The sequence below is a fragment of the Bos taurus genome, chromosome 2 (assembly GCF_002263795.3).
Source record: "Bos taurus isolate L1 Dominette 01449 registration number 42190680 breed Hereford chromosome 2, ARS-UCD2.0, whole genome shotgun sequence".
NCBI lineage: Eukaryota > Metazoa > Chordata > Mammalia > Artiodactyla > Bovidae > Bos > Bos taurus.
This window is the reverse complement of record NC_037329.1, coordinates 118,633,159-118,639,158: the sequence shown is the minus strand read 5'-3', so window position 1 is coordinate 118,639,158 and position 6,000 is coordinate 118,633,159.

Here is a 6,000-nt window from a genome sequence, read left to right as displayed (position 1 = left end):
CACGGGTCTACAGCCCAGCGCAGAACTGTGCCCTCTCTGGGTGGCTGTGCAGACCCCGGCCCCAGGTGCTGGGTTCAGGCCAGACTCAGTCCTTTGGCCCACAGACCTCTCTGCTGACCATGGCTCAGTGAGCTCCCTGAGACCCACATCCCCGCCACTTTCGGTCCCCTGCCTGCCCTCAGTCTGGAGAGGACCATCTATCTCAAACCCCAGCGCTTGTCAGAACTATTCCTTACTTGCTTGCCCGGGCAGACCTCCTCTCTGCTCTTACCCTGGCCAACCCCAGAAGCTGGGTCATCTACACCTTGGTTCTTGGCAACTGCCCCTTTGGCTGTCACCTGCCCTTTCCTGTTCCTCCTGGTGTGGTCCCGGGGCCGTAGCACCCTGGGAGCTTATGTTAGAAAAGCAGGAATTTGGGCACTGCCGCAGACAGACTGGATGAGCCTCAGTTTTTAGTCAAGACTTTAGCATCCCCCAGTGGCATGGTCATAGTAGTTTGAGAAGCTCCGCTGAGCCTTGCCTCCTGGTTCCAGGAACCTGTGAGGAGGATGCCAGACAAATGGTCTCTCTTCCTGGGTGTTTGATGTCAACAGTGGGTGTGGGTGAGATCCTGAGACCCCCTTTGCCACCGCTCACTGGGACTCAGTCATCTGCTCTTGACAACTTTGGAGGAAGGCAGGCACTTGGTGGAGGATGTGAAGTGATAGGGCTGAAGAAAACAGATGCTGCCTGCTGAGGCCACTTCTGGCTCTGCTACCGACTGCTGTGTGGCCTTGGCTGAGTGGCTTAACGTCTCTGTGCCTCTGTTTCCTCTTCTATTAAATCAGGATACTAGAGGGTTTATCCATCTGAGTGTTGTGAGGATTGAGTTAGCCCTTGTAAAACCCTTGGTAATTACTGTCAATATTAATGAAGATTGTTGGCAGTTAACAAAGAACCTTGAAAAAATCTGTTAACATGGGGGCTTTAGGAAGACTTAGATGGAGATGGTTAGCAAATGTTTACCTAGTTACCACAAAAATAAATCTATACTTATTCTGTGTTGCATCATTATACAATTGAATTTCTATTTCCTAAGAAGGGAAAAAAGCTTTCTTAGAATTTTAGAAGGCTTGTTATCATCGTTCCAAGGACAATTGACTGGAGACCTTGAAACCAAAGCATTCTGAGGCAGAACAAACAGGATTTGCTGTCGACTAGATGGGAGGAGGTGGGAGACAAGGCAAGGAATCAAGGCTGATTGTTGACTTAAGCAGCCAGAGTCTTAAGCCTGGAGGGTGGGGAGCCTGCCTGAGTTCCGGTTTGGACCTGGGACATCTGGGGTTGCTGTTGGACACCCACATGCAGCAGCAAAGATACTGGGTACACCGCTCTGTCCCCTCACATCCTGAAAACCCGAACTCCTTTCCCCTTGCATTTGGCCACACATGCCAAGTGTACACCTCACCCCACCCTACTTTCAGCGGTCGTGTCCGACTCTTTGCGACCCCATGAACCGCAGCAGACCAGGCCTCCCTCTCCATCACCAACTCCCGAGTCCACCCAAACCCATGACCATTGAGTCGGTGATGCCATCCAACCATCTCATCCTCTGTTGTCCCCTTCTCCTCCTGCCTTCAATCTTTCCCAGCATCTTTTTCAATCTTTCCCAGGGTCTTTTCAAATCAGTCAGCTCTTCGCATCAGGTGTCCAAAGTATTGGAGTTTCAGCTTCAACATCAGTCCTTCCAATGAACACCCAGGACTGATCTCCTTTAGGATGGACTGGTTGGATCTCCTTGCAGTCCAAGGGACTCTCAAGAGTCTTCTCCAACACCACAGTTCAAAAGCATCAATTCTTCGGTGCTCAGCTTTCTTTATAGTCCAACTCTCACATCCATACATGACCACTGGAAAAACCATAGCCTTGACTACATGGACCTTGCTGAAAAAGTAATGTCTCTGCTTTTTAATACGCTGTCTAGGTTGGTCATAACTTTCCTTCCAAGGAGTTATTTTGTTTCCACCATTTGATGATGAAAAGTTTCAAGCAGAAAACTGAAAAGATTTTACAGGGGAAAATGATATAATGTGGGAGCAGAATCAAAGCTCCCATGCAGAAAAATTCCAAAATATATATGTAGACGTTTGCTCTTAAGGAGATGGAGCCTAACGCCCACCCCTTGAATGTAGCGTGCTCATAGTGATTCCTTCCGAAGAGGACAGAACTGACAGAGGGAAGACGAAAGAGCAGCTTTACAGAGGGGCAACCTGACAACACTTCCTCAGCAGGAGATCAACATCAGCAGGAACGTTGTCACTGTTCAGTTGCTCAGTCCTGTCCAACTCTTTGCGACCCCATGGATTACAGCACCCCAGGCTTCCCTGTCCTTCACTATCTCCCGGAGCTTGTTCAAACTCACATCCGTTGAGTTGGTGATGCCATTCAATCATCTCATCCTCTGTTGTCCCTTTCTCCTCCTGCCTTCTATCTTTCCCATCATCAGGGTCTTTTCCAGTGAATCAGCTCTTAGCATCGGGTGGCCAAAGTGTTGGAGCTTCAGCTTCAGCATCAGTCCTTCCAATCAATATTCAGGACGGATTGCCTTTAGGATTGACTGATTTGATCTCCTTGCAGTCCAAGGGACTCTCAAGAGTCTTCTCCAACACCACAGTTTGAAAGCATCGATTCTTTGGTGCTCAGCTTTCTTTAGGGTCCAACTCTCACATCCATGCCTGACTACTGGAAAAACCATAGTTTTGACTATACAGACCTTTGTCAGCAAAGTAATGTCTCTGCTTTTTAATACACTATGTTTGTCATAGCTTGTTTTCCAAGGATCGTCTTTTAATTGCACAGCTGTAGTAACCGTCTGTAGTGATTCTGGAACCCAAGAAAGTTTTTCACTGTTTCTGTTGTTTCCCAATGCATTTGCCATACAGTGATGGGACTGAATGCCATGATCTTAGTTTTTTGAATGTTGAGTTTTAAGTCAGCTTTTTCACTCTCCGTTTTCACCTTTGTCAGCAGGAATAGGTCCTGGTGATAGTGTGTGTTCTTGATAAGATGGGATGAGGATGGCATTTTACTTGTGTGGTCTTCCTCCCCTGAACCCACAATCTCATTCAAATCATGAGGAAAACATCAGACAAATGCCACCTATGGGAGAGTCTATGAAATGCCTGACCAGTACTCCTGGAAACTGTTAAAAACAAAGTCTGAGACCCCTCACAGCCAAGAGGAGCCTCTGGAGACTTGATGATTAAATGTTACGTCAGATCCTGGATGGGATCCTGGCATAGAAAAAAGGACATTAGGGGAAAACGAAGGATATCTGCTTGATGTGTGTGCTCAGTTGCTTCAGTCGTGTCCAACTCTTTGCGACTCTATGGACTAGCCAGCTAGGCTCCTCTGTCCATGGGATTTCCCAGGCAAGAATACTAGAGTGGGTTGCCACGCCCTCCTCCAGGGTCTCTTCCCAACCCAGGGATCTAACTTGTGTCTCTTGCACTGGCAGGTGGATTCTTTACCCTCTGGGCCACTTATGGACTTTAGTTAATAACAACACATTAGTATCTGTTCATTAATTGTGACAAATGTTCCATACTAATTTGTTAATAGGAGAAACCAGATGTGGGAATTAATGAAACTCTGTCCTATCTTTGCATTTTTTTTCTGTAAAAATGTTTCTAAAAAGTAAAGTTTCTTAAAAAACACAACCATATACCCACCATGTAAATTCTATCTTTCACAGTTTACTATCTTTATTACACTTTGCATTTTTATCACAATCTGTTCCACCCTCTTTCAATACCCTCTCTTGGTTACTTCATCCTTTTTGCTCAAAACAGCACTCAGGAAGCCTGGGACCACCTGGCTCACAACTGCCACAGGGTCTCTGGGTCCCTGCACATTTGTGAGGCTGGATTTGCTCTCTGGATGCCCCATTCCCTAGGCTTGTGTGTGCTAAGTCACTTCAGTTGTGTCCAACTCTTTGCGACCCTATGGATTGTAGCTGACCAGGCTCCTCTGTCCACGGGGATTCTCTGGCCAAGAATACTCGAGTGGGTTGCCACATCTTCCTCCAGGGAAACTTCCTGACACAGGAATTGAAACTGTCTCTTACATCTGGCAGGTGGGTTCTTTACCACCACCTGAGAACAGCTGCTGCAAACTAAGAGCTCTACTGCCACCTGGTGGACCTTTAAAGTGCCAAGTGCAGGAAAAGCTGAAGGCCAGATAGGCAAAAGCACCCTTCAGGCTGCCAGCAACTGTGAGCCCAGAGTTGACTCTACCCTAGCCCCCTCCTCACTAAGTCCCATTCCAATTCTAATTGAGACCTGGACACTTCCTAACTCAGCCCCAATTCCCACTTATGCAGTCATTTTGTAAGGTTATATCAATATTATACTTTTCAAGAATAAATTTTTTGGAAGAGAGCAGGAGAGAGAATGAGGGAGAATTGGGAGCTTTCCACTTTTGCTAGGAGCTGTGACAGCCGTGAAGAACAATTTGGAGCTGTGGGCGCGCCCTGTCCAGCTGTCTCCTCAGGCGGCAGCAGCAGCTCTGGTCCTGATCAGCCTCACTGTGCTGGCCACAGTCTCTCTGTGCAGGAAAGGAAATCACGAAGGGAGCTCGAGAGAGCAGGCAGTGCCACTCTGCTGTCCCAGGCCTCCTTTGAGAAAGGCCCCGCACCCAGCTGTCTGCAGGCCTGGCAGCTCCTGCCTCCGGGTTAGAAGGAACACAGAGAGCATGTCTTAGGTGGGGTTTCTTTGGCAGCGCAACTTGGGACCAGGGTTCAAATGCATCTTTTTGTTGTTGTTGTTCCGTTGCCAAGTTGTGTCCAACTCTGTGACCCCATGGACTGCAGCATGCCAGGCTCTTCTGTCCTTTGCTATCTCCTGGAGTTTGTTCAATTTATGTCCATTGAGTTGGTGATGCTATCCAGCCATCTCATCCTCTGTCATCCACTTCTCCTCCTGCCTTCAATCTTTCCAAACATCAGGGTCTTTTCCAGTGAGTCAGCTCTTCACATCAGGTGGCCAAAGTACTGGAGCTTCAGCATCAGTCCTTCCAATGAACACCCAGGACTGATCTCCTTTAGGATGGACTGGTTGGATCTCTTTGCAGTCCAAGGGACTCTCAAGAATCTTCTTCAGCACCACAGTTCGAAGGCATCAGTTCTTCAGTGCTCAGCCTTCTTTATGGTCTAACTCTCACATGTGTCCATGACTACTGGGAAAACCATAGCTTTTACTGGGACTTAAGCCCAGGACACCTCGCTAAAGAGTGATGTCGCTGCTCATCAGGAGGCAAGGGGGCACACGCAGGTGACTCCAGGGTAGCCTGAGGCTCGGTTCTAGGACCAGCAGGGAGAACGTGGAGGCTCTGGTGGGGAGTCTCACCTAGTCCTTCATGGCTTTAGCTCTCCGCTGGGAGGAGGGTCACGGCAAGTGTGGGGAGGACACAGGAGTGGCCAGTGCTGGCCTTGAGGCCTCTTGAGAGGTGTGCACGGTGGTGACTCACGCCTCCAACGGCTCCAGCTTCCAAGAACCAGTGAGCGTTGTGTGAGCCTTTGCATCCAGTTTGCTCGATCCTCACACGAGGAAGGTGGCCTGGTGACTTCAGCTGTGGATGTGGGGGCAGGGGCTGCGGGAGGAGACCCGAGTCCAGGCCTCGGTGTGGACGAGCCTGCTGCAGCTCCCTGCTCACCCTCTGGAGGACGGGCAGCATCGCCTGGTCCCAACATCATCTTTGGAGAAGCAAGATAGACCTGTGGGGCTCAACTACCTCCTACAAGAGATTGTAACGAGCAGAACATCATTATTCAGATTTCAGAGAGGCATTTTTGGGAAGAGTGTGTGTGTGGGAGACTGGAGACGCCATCTGCTGACAAGGGTTACGGGGCACCTCGAGGATGGGGCTGGGCACCACGTGGCAGCAGGTGGCCTGGAGGACCGACCTCCTGAGGGGCCCACTGAACCCTGTGCTTTCAGAGTGCTTGCAGCTTCTTTGTGACTT